This window comes from Sapajus apella, unplaced genomic scaffold (genome assembly GCF_009761245.1).
Source record: "Sapajus apella isolate SASKATOON/1434 unplaced genomic scaffold, GSC_monkey_1.0 scaffold26, whole genome shotgun sequence".
Classification (NCBI taxonomy): domain Eukaryota; kingdom Metazoa; phylum Chordata; class Mammalia; order Primates; family Cebidae; genus Sapajus; species Sapajus apella.
Genome location: NW_022436966.1, coordinates 21,625,173 through 21,640,132, shown reverse-complemented (window position 1 = coordinate 21,640,132; position 14,960 = coordinate 21,625,173). Strand labels below are relative to the sequence as shown.

The 14,960-nt window shown below is 38.9% G+C and overlaps 1 pseudogene; it reads right to left on the bottom strand.

Annotated features, from left to right (window-relative positions):
* Nucleotides 1-857: 857 nt before the first annotated feature.
* Nucleotides 858-14,534, bottom strand: LOC116560390 (annotated as a pseudogene).
* Nucleotides 14,535-14,960: the final 426 nt, after the last annotated feature.

Sequence of the window (14,960 nt, the reverse complement as noted above, 5' to 3'; positions counted from 1 at the left end):
TGCAAAATTATGGAAATTCACAATTCCAATTGGCTATATCTACTTAAGATTTTCATTTCTAAAGAGAAAGAACATCAAAAGATCTTGCAAGAAATCTGACAGGCCCTCAAAAATATACTGCTTCCTAGGTCAGTCTTAAATACTCAGAAGGCCGATTTTTGTCCATGAAATAAATGACAGTACTAGCACATTCTCACACTGCTGTAAAAAACTGCCCAAGACTGGGTAGTTTATAAAGGAAAGGGGTTTAATTGACTCACAATTCTGCAGGGCTGGAGAGGCCTCAGGGAGCTTACAATCATGGCAGAAGGGGAAGCAAACATGTCCTTCATCATGTGGTGGCAGGAAGAAGTGCTGAGCAAAAGGGGAAAAGCCCCTTAAAATACTGTCAGATCTCATGGAAACTCACTCAGTATTATGAGAACAGCAGGGAGGTAACTGCCCCCATGATTCAATTGCCTCCTATTGGTTCCCTTTCACAATATGTGGAGATTGGAAAATCACAGTTCAAGATGAGATTTGGGTGAGGACACAGCCAAACTATATCAATGTCAATAGGTTCTTCTCTCAGGAGAATACTCATGTTTATCAGTATCACTAGACTAATGTATACGTTCACAATCCCAAGTTACTAATTTATATACATATCTCTCATAACACTCATAATATTCATATCCAAATGACAATGCAATTTTCTCCATAATCAATATGTTATTATTACACAAAAAAATTACTAAAATAGAAACAAAATTTTTTTCCATAAAATGATTAGTCTCACTTTAGATAAACCTACTTAGAATTAGACCACATTTTAGAATCAAGTTTGCCTTTAGCCAGCTCATAATATGAATTCTTTGTCAAAAGGTCTGCAAATGGTGTGAAATTGCTTTCAATCCATTGGGAGAGGCCATTACTAATCTATCTATGGAAATATCTTTTTAAAAAAATTATTTTTCATTTCAGTTTGTCTTTGGGGAAAGGTGGTGTTTGGTTACATATGTTCTTTTGTGGTGATTTCTGAGATTTTGGTGCATCCATCACCTAAGCAGTGTATACTGTACCCAGTGTATAGTCTTTTATCCCTCACTCACCTCTCACTCTTTCCCTTGAGTCCCCAAAGTTAATTGTATCACTCTTATGCTTTTGCACCCTCATAGCTTAGTTCCCAATTATGAATGAGAACATACAATGTTTGGTTTCCCATTCTTGAGTTACTTCAATTAGAATAACATTCTCTACTTCCATTCCTGTTGCTGTGAATGCCATTATTTCATTCCTTTTTATGGTTGAGTAGTATTCCAGGGTGTGTGTAAATATAAATATCACATTTTACTTATCCACTTGTTGATTGATAGACATTTGGGTTGGTTCCATATATTTGCCATTGCAAATCGTGCTGCTATGAACAGGCACGTGCAAGTATCTTTTTCATATAATAACTTTTTTTCCTCTAAGTAGATACCTAGTAATGGGATTGCTGGATCAAATGGTAGATCTACTTTAAGTTCTTTAAGGAATCTCCACACTGCTTTCCATTGTTGTTTTACTAGTTTACGTTCTCACCAACAATGGAAAATTGTTCCCTTTTCACCATATCCATGCCAATATCTATTATTTTTTTATTTTTTTTTTATTATGGCCATTCTTTCAGGAGTTAGGTGGTATCACATTGTGGTTTTGATTTGCATTTCCTGATAAATAGTGATGTTGAACATTTTTCCATATGCTTGTTAGCCATTAGTATATCTTCTTTTGAAAATTGTCTGTTTATGTCCTTAGCCCACTTTTTGATGGGACTGTTTGTTTTATTTTTTTGATGATTTGTTTGAGTTCTTTGTAGATTCTGGATTTTAGTCCTTTGTCAGATTATGAAGGATTTCTTGCACTTTGTGAGTTGTCTATTAATTCTGCTGATATTTCTTTTGCAATGCAGAAGCTTTTTAGTTTAATTAAGTCGCATCTATCTATCTTTGTTTTTGTTGCATTTGCTTTTGGGTTCTTGGTCTTGAAATCTTTACCTAAGTCAATGTGTAGAAGGTTTTTCCTGTGTTATCCTTTATAAATTTTATGGCTTTAGATCTTTGAGTCATCTTGAGTTGATTTTTATATAAGGTGAGAGATGAGGATCTAGTTTCATTCTTCTACATATGGCTTGCCAATTATCCCTACACCATTGGTTGGAGAAGGTGTCCTCTCAAATAAACCAACCCCTTCCCCCACCTGGTGGTCTTTCTCTACCTGCTCTGGCTTCCAAAGACAAAGAACACAATCTCTTGGGAGCTCTATAGCCCCACCCACAGTCTGATCCTCCCTATGCAACTGCAGCTGAGGCACTCTTGAAAACACCACCTCCTGGCTAGTGGCCAAGGAACACAAAACCAGTGCACTAAACAAAAATACAACTAAGGACCCTCACAGAGTCCACTTCACTCCCCTGCTACCTTCACTGGCGCAGGTGCTAGTATCCATAGCTGAAAGACCTGAAGACGCATCACATCACAGAACTATTTGCAGACACTCCCAAGTACCGGCCTGGAGCTGTGGTCATAGCACTGGGCCTAGCTACAATACTGGGTGGCCCAGGACACATTGACCACGTAGGGGGCCAGCAGCCGTGTCAGGTAATCTTTGAGGTACCTGCAGGTCTCCATGCTTGTAGTGTACTCTGCATTGCCCCAGAGGATGACACCAGCTGTACCCAGGGCTGCACTCTCGCCAAAGGTAGAGATGAGGTCCATCTCACTAAGCCCTCTGAGCCTGCAGCTATAGGTGGGCCATGTGAAAACATAGACTGTGAGTGCATGGTTGGCATGGTGGGTGTGAACCACAAGTAGGGCCTCCTGAACATGGAAGCTCACAAAGTTGTAGCCATGGGCGGAGGAAGCGAGTGTCTCATCCAGGTAGACAGGCGGGAAGAGGGCCATGCTGTTAGCCCACAGCCAGGCCAGCTGGTCGTTGCAGGTCACCTCAATATCAGGACAGCAGCTTGTGTAGCTCTCCCATGCACATAATCATGATTGTAGCAGTCAGGAAAGAGGTAGAAGCCCCAGAGTTGCCGGGGCTGCCCTGCCTTGACATAGCACAGTGTCTCCAGCGTGAACTGCTGTGCTGCACACTCAAATTCATATTGTGCCTGCTTGACTTTGTGGTCTGCTGGCAAGTCAGGGTGATGACTGGCCACCAGCTGGCATGATGACCAGCAATACATATCTTTGCCCTGCCAGTTGCACACCCACACAGGCTGTCAATCCTCCCAGTCAATAGCCACCAGCCCCGCAGGCTCTGGTGTCCGAATGTAGTTCTCCACATGATCCTGCAGCATCTCCAGGTGTGTCCAGAGGCTGCCATTCTGTGGCACACCACCATGCACAGATCTTCCTGCAGAATCAAAGCATGTGGATGCAGGCCTAGATGGTTGCAGTAGAAGATGGTGATATTCTGGTTCACAAAACCTTCATTAGGTGAGGACTGCCCATCAAAGGCATTCAGGTCCAGTGGCACCTTGAGGCATGGACCACAGTCCTGTGTGGGCATGTCCCACGCCACACAAAGGGGTGGTCTGAGCCTGCCTGCATGCTGGGGGCTGCAGGAGCTTCACTAGGTGACTAGACCCAGGAGAGCAAAAACTATCACTGTGGTTCAGCTCTTAGGAGCCCCCATCCCTAAGAGAAGGGGAGAATACCACATCAAGGGACAAAAAATCTGAACAGTAATCCTGTGTCCCAGATCCTCTTTCTGACATAGCCTACCCAAATGAAAAGGAAACAGAAAAGCAATTCTGGTAATATGACAAAACATAGTTCTTTAAAACCCCCAAAAGATCACACAAGCTCACCTATAATGGATCCAAAACAAAATGAAATCTCTGAATTGCCAGGAAAAAAATTCAAAAGGTCCGTCATTAAGCTAATGAAAGAAGCACCAGAAAAAATGAAATCCAACTTAAAGAAATCAAAAATATGATATAGGATATTAAAGGAAAAATCTTCAGAGAAATAGATAGCATAAACAAAAAAATAGTACAACTTCCGGAAATCAAAGACACTCTTAGATAAATGCAAAATGCATTGAAATTCTCAACAATAGAATCAAACAAGCAGAAGAAAGAGCTTGTTTTTATGGCTGCTTAGTATTCCATGGTGTATATGTGCCACATTTTCTTTGTCTAGTCTATCATTGATGGGCATTTGGGTTGGTTCCAAGTCTTTGCTATTGTACACAGTGCCGAAATGAACATACATGTGCATGTGTCTTTATAAAAGAATGATTTATAATCCTTTGGGTATATACCCAGTAATGGGATTGCTGGGTCAAATGGAATTTCTATTTCTAGATCCTTGAGGAATCACCACAATGTCTCTCACAATGGTTGAACTGATTTACACTCCCACTAACAGTGTAAGAGTGTTCCTATTTCTCCACATCCTCTCCAGCATCTGTTGTCTCCAGATTTTTTAATGATCACTATTCTAACTGGAATGAGTTTATACCTCAATGTGGTTTTGATTTGTGTTTCTCTAATAACCAGTGATGATGTGCATTTTTTCATGTGTTTGTTGGCCTCATATATGTCTTCTTTTGGGAAGTGTCTGTTCATATCCTCTGCCCATTTTTGAATGGGTTTATTAGTTTTTTTCTTGTATATCTGTTTTAGTTCTTTGTAGATTCTGTATATTAGCCCTTTGTCAGATGGGTAGATTGCAAAAGTTTTTTTTCTCATTCTTTTGGTTGCTGGTTCACTCTAATGATTGTTTCTTTTGCTGTACAGAAGCTCTGAAGTTTAATTAGATCCCATTTGTCCATCTTGGCTTTTGTTGCCATTGCTTTTGGTGTTGTAGTCATTAAGTCCTTGCCTATGCCTATGTCCTGGATGGTTTTGCCTAGGTTTTCTTCCAGTGTTTTTATGCTGTTAGGTTTTATGTTTAAATCTTTGATCCATCTGGAGTTAATTTTAGTGTAAGGTCACAGGAAAGGTTCTAGTTTCTGCTTTCCGCACATTGCTAGCCAGTTTTCCCAGCATCATTTATTAAACATGAGGTCCTTTCCCCATTGCTTGTTTTTGTCAGATTTGTCAAAGATCAGATGGTCGTAGATGTGTGGTGTCGCCTCCAAGGCTTCTGTTCTGTTCCATTGGTCTATGTCCCTGTTTTGGTACCAGTACTATGCTGTTTTGATTACTGTGGCCTTGTAGTATAGTTTGAAGTCTGGCAGTGTGATTCCTCTGGCTTTATTCTTTTTGCTTATGATTGTCTTGGCTATGGGGATTCTCTTTGGTTTCCATATGAAATTTAAAGTGTTTTTTTCCACCCTGTGAAGAGGATTGTTGGTAGCTTGACGGCGATGGCATTGAATCTGTAAATTACTTTGAGCAGTATAGCCATTTTCACGATATTGATTCTTCCTAACCATGAGCATGGGATGTTTTCCCATCTCTTTGTGTCCTCTCTTATTTTGTTGAGCAGTGGTTTGTAGTTCTCCTTGAAGAGGTCTTTACATCCCTTGTTAGCTGTTATCCTAGGTATTTTATTCTCTTTGTAGCAATCGTGAATGGGAGTTCACTCTTGATTTGGCTCTCTGTTTGTCTGTTATTGGTATATAGGAATCCTTGTGATTTTTGCACATTGATTTTGTATCCTGAGACTTTGCTGAACTTGCTTATCAGTTTCAGGAGATTTGGGGCTGAGACGATGGGGTCTTCTAGATATACAATCATGTCATCTGCAAATAGAGACAATTTGACTTCCTCCTTTCCTAATTGAATACCCTTTATTTCTTTTTCTTACCTGATTGCTTTGGCTAGAACTTCCAATACTATATTGAATAGGAGTGGTGAGAGAGGGCATCCTTGTCTATTGCCTGATTTCAAAGGAAATGCTTCCAACTTTTGCCCATTCAGTATGATATTGGCTGTGGTGTTGTTATGTTTATTATTTTATGATATCTTCCATTGATAGCTGGTTTACTGAGATTTTTTAGCACGAAGGGCTGTTGGATTTTGTGGAAGGCCTTCTCTGCATCTATTGAGATAATCATGTGGTTTTTGTTTTTGGTTCTGTTTATGTGATGGATTACATTATTGATTTGCATATGTCGAACTGGCCTTGCATCCCTGGGATGAATCCTACTTGATCATGATGAAAAAGCTTTTTGATGTGTTGTTGCAATCAGTTTGCCAGTATTTTATTGAAGATTTTTGCATTGATGTTCATCACGGATATTGGCCTGAAGTTTTCTTTTCTTTTTTGTTGAGTCTCATCCTGGCATCAGGATGATATTGGTCTCATAAAATGATTTGGGAAGGATTCCCTCTTTTTGTACTGTATGGAATAATTTCAGAAGGAATGGAACCAGCTCCTCTTTGTGTGTCTGGTAGAATTTGGCTGTGAATCTGTCTGGACTTGGACCTTTTTTTTGGTTGGTAGGCTATTAATTGCTGCCTCAACTTCAGCCCTTGTTATCAGTCTTTTTGGGGTTTCAACTTATTCCTGGTTTAGTCTTGGTAGAGTGCAAGTGTCTAGGAATTTATCCATTACTTTCAGATTTACTGGTTTTTGTGAATAGAGTTGTTTGTAGTAATCTGTGATGGCAGTTTGTATTTCTGTGGAATCGGTGGTGATATCCCCTTTATAATTTTTTATTGCCTCTATTTGATTCTTCTCTTTTTTCTCTTTTATTAATCTGGCTAGCAGCCTGTCTATTTTGTTGATCTTTTCAAAAAACCAGCTCCTGGATTTACTGATTTTTTTTGAAGAGTTTTTTGTGTCTCTATCTTATTCATTTTGGCTCTGAACTTAGTTATTTCTTATCTTCTGCTAGCTTTTGAGATTTTTGATCTTGTTCCTCTAGCTCTTTCAATTTTGATGATAGGGAGTTGATTTTAGATGTTTCCTTGTTTCTAGTGTGGGCATTTATTGCTATAAATTTCCCTCTTGAGACTGCTTTAAAGGTGTCCCAGAGATTCTGGTAAGTTGTGTCTTCATTCTGAGTGATTTTGAAGAACATCTTTATTTCTGTCTTTATTTCATTGTTTACCCAATCGACACTCATAAGCAAAGTGTTTATTTTCCAAGTAGTTGTGCAGATTTGAGTGAATTTCTTAATTCTGAGTTCTAATCTGATTGCGCTGTGGTTTGAGAGACTGTTTATCATTTCCATTCTTTTGCATTGGCTGAGGAGTGATTTGCTTCCAATTATGTGGTCAATTTTAGAGTAAATGTGTTGTGGTGCTGAGAAGAATGTATATTCTGTGTATTTGGGGTGGAGCATTCTCTACATGTCTATTAGGTCTGCTTGGTACAGCTCTGCATTCAAGTCTTGGATGTCCTTGTTAATGTTCTGTCTTATTGATCTGTCTAATATTCACAGTGGAGTGTTGAAGTCCCCCACTATTATTGTGTGGGAGTCTAAATCTCCTTTTAGGTCATTAAAAACTTGCTTTATGTATCTGGGTGCTCCTGTGTTCGGTGCATATATGTTTAGGACAGTTAGCTCTTCTTGTTGCATTGATCCTTTTACCATTATGTAATGCCCTTCTTTGTCTCTTTTGATCTTTGTTGGTTTGAAGTCCATTTCTTAGAGACCAGGATTGCAACTACTGCTTTTTTGTGTTCTCCATTTGCTTGGTAAATCTTCTTCCATCCCTTTATTTTGAGTCTATGTGTGTCTTTGTACGTGAAATGGGCTTCCTGAAACAGCACACTGATAGGTCTTGACCTTTTAACCAGTTTGCCAGTCTGTGTCTTTTGATTGGAGCATTTAGGCCATTTATATTCAGTTATGTGTGAATTTGATCTTCCCATTTTGTGACTGGCTGGTTTTCTTGCCCATTAGTTGACTCAGTTTCTTCATTGCATTTCTGATTTTTGCCATTTGGCGTACTTTTACAGTGGCTGGTACTTGTTCCTTTCTATGTTTAGTGTTTCTTTCAGGAGCTCTTGTAAGGCAGGTCTGTTGGTGACAAAATCTCTCAGTAATTGCTTGTCCGTAAAGGATTTTATTTCTCCTTCACTAATGAAGCTTAGTTTGGCTGGACGTGAGATTCTGGGTTGCAAGTTCTTTTCTTTAAGGATGTTGAATATTGGCCTCCACTCTCTTCTGGCTTGTAGGGTTTCTGCCTAGAGATCCAATGTGAGTCTGATGGGCTTCCCTTTTTGGGTGACCTGACCTTTCTCTCTGGCTGCCCTTAGCATTTTTTTTCTTCATTTCAACCCTGGTGAATCTGATGATTATATGCCTTGGGGTTGCTCTTCTTGAGGAATATCTTTTTGGAGTCCTCTGTATTTCCTGGATTTGAATGTTGGATTGCCTTGCTAGGCTGGGGAAGTTCTCCTGGAAAATATCCTGGAACATGTTTTCCAGCTTGGTGTCATTCTCCCCGTCATATTCAGGTACACCAATTAAGTGTAGATTAGGTCTTTTCACATAATCCCATATTTTTGGAGGCTTTGTTCATTTCTTTTCACTCTTTTTTCTCTTGTCTTGCCTTCTCTTTTTATTTCATTGAGTTGATCTTCGATCTCTGATAGCCTTTCTTCTGCTTGATCGATTAGACTATTAAAACTTGTATTTGCTTCACATAGTTCTGGTGCTGTTTTTCAGCTCCATCAAGTCGTTTATGTTCTCCTCCAAGCTGGTTATTCTAGTTAGCATTTCATCTAACCTTTTTCCAAGGTTTTTAGTTTCTTTGCATTGGGTTAGGACATGTTTCTTTAGCTCAGAAAAGTTTGTCATTACCCATCTTCTAAAGCTTGTTTCTGTCAATTTCTTGTGCTTTCTTGGTCATGTTGTGTTCCTGTGTTGGTGAGGAGTTGTGATCCCTTGAAGGAGAAGAGGCGTTCTGGTCTTTGATGGTTTCATCTTTTTTGCGCTGCTTTTTCCCCATCTTCATGGATTTGTCTAGCTCTGATCTCAGGGAGCTGCTTGATAAGGTTGCTTGTTTGCCTGTAGAGGCATCTACTGGGTTTCTAGGGACCCCTTCAGGTTGCTAGGTAGGCTTCATGTGTCTTTTTTGTTTATGCTGGGAGGTTAGTCCTGGCTTTTCCACTGAGCTCAAGGGGCGGCTGGGTTGTCAAGAACACTGTCCTATTGCTACATAGGCTTCCTGTGTTTTTGTTAAAAACATGAAGCCTAGTTCCGCCTCCTTAATGGCGGGTTGCACCTTTCCTCCACAGAGCTGGGTCATTCAGGGTTCAGCTTGGACTGAGGCACTGGCTGCATAACCCGCTAGTTAGTGCTTCAGTCCTCTGGGGTTTGTGGGTGAGAGGAATGACCCATCTGGCCGCACCATAGGTCTCCCCACTTTTGGCTCCCTCTCTCTCCAGTTATGGGGTCCTGCCCAGCTGCCCAGTGTGACTTCCTGATTTCAGCTCCCTCTCTCCGGAAATCACTTTTTTATTCATCCATAATGATAAATGATCACTGGATGACTGGTTACACCTCTTTCTGACTTATTTCTTTGTTTGAATGTTAGTATATGCAAACTGAATTCAGAACTATTCTGTTCCTGAGGCGACTTTGCATATGTCTGCTCTAATTTATTATAGATTAGTTTTATATTTTAACTCATGGAAAGCACTCATACTTCTCTTATCTCTAACATTTAAAAAAATCTCACATATATAAACTGACAACAGAAATAATACCATTGCTCTTGTTAAGTGAAATAGCTAAAACTACTTCAACCATATGGTCATGTCTATTATTGAAACTTGTTTCTGTTGACTATTGTTGCTCTAAAAAAGAATCTAATAATAATGTTAAGAACTGCTATTTCAACTCACCTAGTGAACAATAATATTTTTTTTTTCACACCATTTGCAGTTCCTTAAGGACTGACAGGCATCATGCAAATGCATAAATGACTCATTTTGACACTGTAAAAACCGACAATCAGAGAGCAAGTAGTTAAGTTTGTGAGTGAAGCAGTAGTATATAAATCTAGTAGTATATAAATTTAAAATGAAATCCATTGATCTTACAGATGAGGAAACTGAAATTCAAAGAACTGTCTAGCTTTCTAAAGTTACCAAGCATGTAAAAGATTGATTTAACCGTATCCACTTGATAAATAAACTAATTGAATATAATCAAGATGAGAAGGTATAGCCTTAAAAGAAAAATTTGTATGAAAGGCTTAGTATCAAATAACACATTTCATTAGAAACTGCATTATGAAATGATTTTCAAATACTTATGTGAAACATATACAACATAGAAGAATTTTACATCTAGAACATAGTTTTTAAAACTTTCTCCGAAAGCATCATTGTCAAACACATTGTGTCATATTTTATACAGTTGCTAGCATGAGCTTTCAAAGAAGGCTCTCACAAACTAGAACCTTTCTCCTCAAGGAGTTCATGGACAAACAGACAAGCAGGCACTACTGGCAAAAGATATCATTTGTAAGCCAAAACCAAGTCTTAGAATGGAGAATAAATCAGCAGCTGTCTATTAAAGGAAAAACGAAGTGAAATCTAGAAGCTAGAAAAAAGTAGACATAAATCAGTAATCTAGTTTCCTGTGTCTGTTAGCTCTTAAATTAAAATCTGCTTGGATTCAATTTTATTACATTGATTCATTTGTTTACATTAAGTATAGTTTTTTGGCCTCACTCTCCAGCCCTACACGAGGCTAATTTTTTATTAATTTTGAATATTTACAGCCTCTAGATAATATCTCTTAGATGTTAATTAAAAGTGAACGAAACCTAAGTGGACAACCTAAGTTGATCTAATTTAAAATAAAACTGAGTAGATCATACATTTTGCTGACTAGATAAATACTGTTTTTAAAAAGTTCTTAGATTTTATGCCAAAAAGAGCTTAAGAAACATCATGTGGTTAAACAAACATTTGACTGTGACTAGAAATCTGGTGACCTTGATTCAATACTGGCAATATCAATGGTTCCAAAATTTAGTGGATCATCAGAATCACATTTCCATGCTCCATAAGCAGAAATTTCAATTGAGTAGCCTTAGGGTGAGTCTGCAACTTGTCAGCCAACCCCTCACTTCCCATCTAAACATACAGCTTTGCAGGCGATTTTGATAATCAGATTTGGGGATTATTAAGTTAAATGATATTGTGCATTTTACATATAATGGTAGGAGATGATTTCTAAAGGGATATTCAAATTACATATTTTATGACTCAGATACACTTCTTGCTTTGCACGGGGGTTTCTTCTAGGAAATTCTTGACAAATGATCATTCAGCTTCATCGGAAGAGAACACATTCTCTCTGGAGGCTATTTGTTCCATTGTTATAAAGCTTCTTATTCTGAGCCAAATTGTAGTGACTTCCATGGATTTCTGGGTTCTACCCTTTGAAAAAATTTATGCCTTTGTCCATCTGGTAGTGCTTCAAATGCTGAAAGACAGGACTGTCACATGGAGGTGGGGAAGTCTGTCCTACCAGAATGAACACCAGGACCCCAGGACCCACAAAGCAGGCCTGAGTCTTAGGCTCCCAGATAAAAAGAAGAAGAAAAAAGTGGTCAAAGAACCAGAGACTCAGTACCGAATTTTAAACAATGACAATAAGTTTGCTGATGTTTCTCGTTTAGGACTCACACTCTCTCTAAGAATGTGGTCCAAGGGCAGACACCTGAGATGCCACTAATGAAGAAACAAAACAAAACAAAACAAAACTCTTCCCCCTTTGCAAGAAACCACCTAAAACCTGTGACCATGTTGCATACCAGACAGGCAGAGAAGTCACCCAGCCCCAGGAAGCAGTCCCTTGGTCGCTCAGAGTTCCTTGGCAGGGAGAAGAGAAAGAAGAGAGAGTCACCTCTGTTCATATCCCATGGCTCTGAATTGTCAAGTTCCCCGTGCCCCAGACAGGGTGGAGAGGAGACTAGAGTTAGCAAGAATCTCAAAAAACACAAAGGAGAAAGAAAAAACAAACAAACAAACAAAAAACGGGGACGCAGGACTCCACAGCCTTCTCAGTCTGCTTCTATGAGTCGGGAATGCGGTGTAAACTTGTTGTAAGGGGGAGAAGGATGTTAGTGAGGGGAAAATCATGTTAGTGTTTTAAAAATCCTGTTTCTATTAAGAAAAGTTAACCAAGTCAATACCCAGGCAGCCTCAGGCAGAAATGGAAGCCAGGAAGCCGAGCACAGCAGGAAGATGAAGAAGAAAAAACAATCCAGCAAGAGGGAGACACCCTCCTAGGCCACCCCAAACCCTCCGGGTCAGTGGAAAGCAGCCCTAGGAATTGAAATAAAAAGAAACCAGTCAAAATTGAGGCTCCAGGTTGTATCCCAGCAGGAGACGGCCTAAAGTCCCAGTGAAGAAGAAAATGAAGTTCAGGAAAAAGGTAGAGCAACCAATCATTGAGCAGCTGGCTCTGAAAAGGAAGAAGAAGAAGTAGAAAAGTGGGGTAGAAGGAAACCCTTGGAAGGAGGAACTAGACAGATTTAACGGTGGTCTTGGAAAAGAGGCTACATGGGTGAGGCGTACACAGAGCAGGTGAGATTCAAGGCCTTGTGAGAAGACACCCATCATGAAGAGGACAATGCAGACACTTCTGAAACTGGCAAGTTGACAGGAATCCAATTTGGCCAGCGAGATATTGCTGGTTTTGAGAACAAAGGACAGGAACTAAAATTTCTCAGACTTATGAATGGCTTTGAGAATCTGCCTTCTCCTTCTGCTCCCTCTAGCATGATTTTGAGGCCCAAAATGGCCCTCAGCGAGAAGGCAGCCAAAAGCCTGCAGCAAGACAGAAACCAAACAGTGGGCTGGAAATACAACTGAAGAGCTTGCCTCGGTTTCTTCACTGCCCCAAACAGAATATTTTACATTGACAGGAATGCTTACAGATCAATCAAGTTGGAAAATTAAACTCTAGTTGTTTTGTTCCCTAAAATAGCCAGAATTGCTTTTATTATTCATTGGTGGAGATGAAAGCCACCTGGCAGTTTCTCAAATCAAACTCATTTGGAGATTAAGGACAAGGACAGCGATCTTGAGGGGCTCAAAGAACTAGGGCAGGGGCAGCTCATGTTTCAGGAGCCAAGAGCACATGTGAGTAGCTAAAATCTATTTTCTGTGTTAAGCAATGCATCCATGTTGGAGACATCAGCATGCATAACTAACATTTGTTGAGTGTGTAGCATGTGCTAGGCACATACTAAAATGTTTTCCTTGCACTAATGCATTTAATCTTCATAGTTATGAAATGGATGCTATTATTATCTCTGTCTTACAGATAAGGCAACTGAGATTCAGGGATAAAGTAATAAAATCTCCCAGGGTCAACCCTTCAAAAAATGCTTAAAGATAGATCTTGCATCTTTCCTACATAATTTTGTCTCAAGATTTAAAAAAGATGTAAAGATTATGGCCCAGAAAAGGATACATTTTCTTCTGGATAAGCAACTTAAAGTGGGGCAAGTTCACAGAATCAAGATGTTGTTTCACTAGAAAAGAAGAAAAATCAGTGAAGTAATTTGGCAGTCTTGTATCAATACATGCGTTTGAAGGAAATCTTGCTGAGAAGAAGGTTGAGGAAAATTGTTGGAGTGTTGCAGTCAACCAACAGATGGGATGCGGTAAATTTCAAAGTGAGGAATAGAAGATTGACAAAAATATAATGAGGGTTGCACACATTTCAGTAATTGTAAAAATTAAACTGTGTAGGCTGTAGCGTATTTAAAAAAAATGATGTTAGGGCTTTGAAAATCCTGTTTCTATTAAGAAAAATTAATCAAGTCAAAATCTAGATTGGTTTTATATATAGTCAATTTAATATTCTTACATTCATATATAATGTTAAAATTCATTTACATAAACAAAAATAAGAAGGTCTAAAACAGGATAAAGAAGTTGTGGTAGAATTCTCTTTAACTATAAACTCATGATCAGAGTAAAAATAAGTTATACACTAAATCCAAGAATGATATAAGCAGTAGATGCCCTCTAATATTCATAAGAGGACAAATAAAAGTAAATTCAATTTACCTTTTAGAGAAAGGACTATTAAACTTATTTCAAGTGATGCTGTTATTTGTTACCTATACATGCAAATGCAACTGTTATAGCAAACCCCAAGTTTCTCTTCAAATAATCAATATGTCAGTATGTTCAGCTCTCTTACTCTTTAAATCTCTATTTTAAAGCTTAACTTCCTTGTAATTCCAGTAAACAACTTTCTCCACCAGCTCATCAGTAGTTCACATCTGCTCCACACCCCCTCCCCTCACTCCATCCTGACTCATCCTGGTCACTTGATCACCCTGGCTACTTGCTCTGACCTGCCCATAACCATCCTTCCCGCCAAAAGACCCACCCTGCCACTCCACCTCCGAACCCTGCTCTTTTTTAAAATAGCCAAAGGAGATTAGTCTAGTTTGTGTGGTCTAACCCTAGCCAATAGGGGACGACACAGCAGTAGGGATGACCCCAGTCAGACATAAGTACCCCTTCTCTGCTATCATCGCTCTGTGTGCCCCGCACCCTTCTATAGAAGTAAACTGCGTTGCTGAGAGGACATAACTTCAAGTGCTGTTTCTTTTGCGGCATCGAAATTTTACTTTATAACAGTAATAAAACCCCTATACATATGGCCTTACTTCTTCTTTTTATTTTATAAAGTTTTTATTTTTCTTTATTGAGTTTTCTATTATTTTACACAAGCTTGCTACAATCTTCACCATTTTTTCCTATTATTATACACTTTACAGAATTGACAGGTGAAAATAAATCTTTTTTTTTGCAAATATGTTGTAGATATTTCTTGTCTCTTTACATTATTGATCAGATTTTCTTATTGAATTTTTTACTTTTAAGTTCAAAGGCTTTAAAATGTCCTGCTTTTCATTCTGCCTCCATCTTTCCTTCTGAGGGTTTTCGTCTTTCCTTTTTCCTTCTACAAAAAGCAAACCTATTCTTGTTTCTCTCTCATTTTTAAAAATACAAGATCAATAATAATCAGTCTTTAGTATAAAT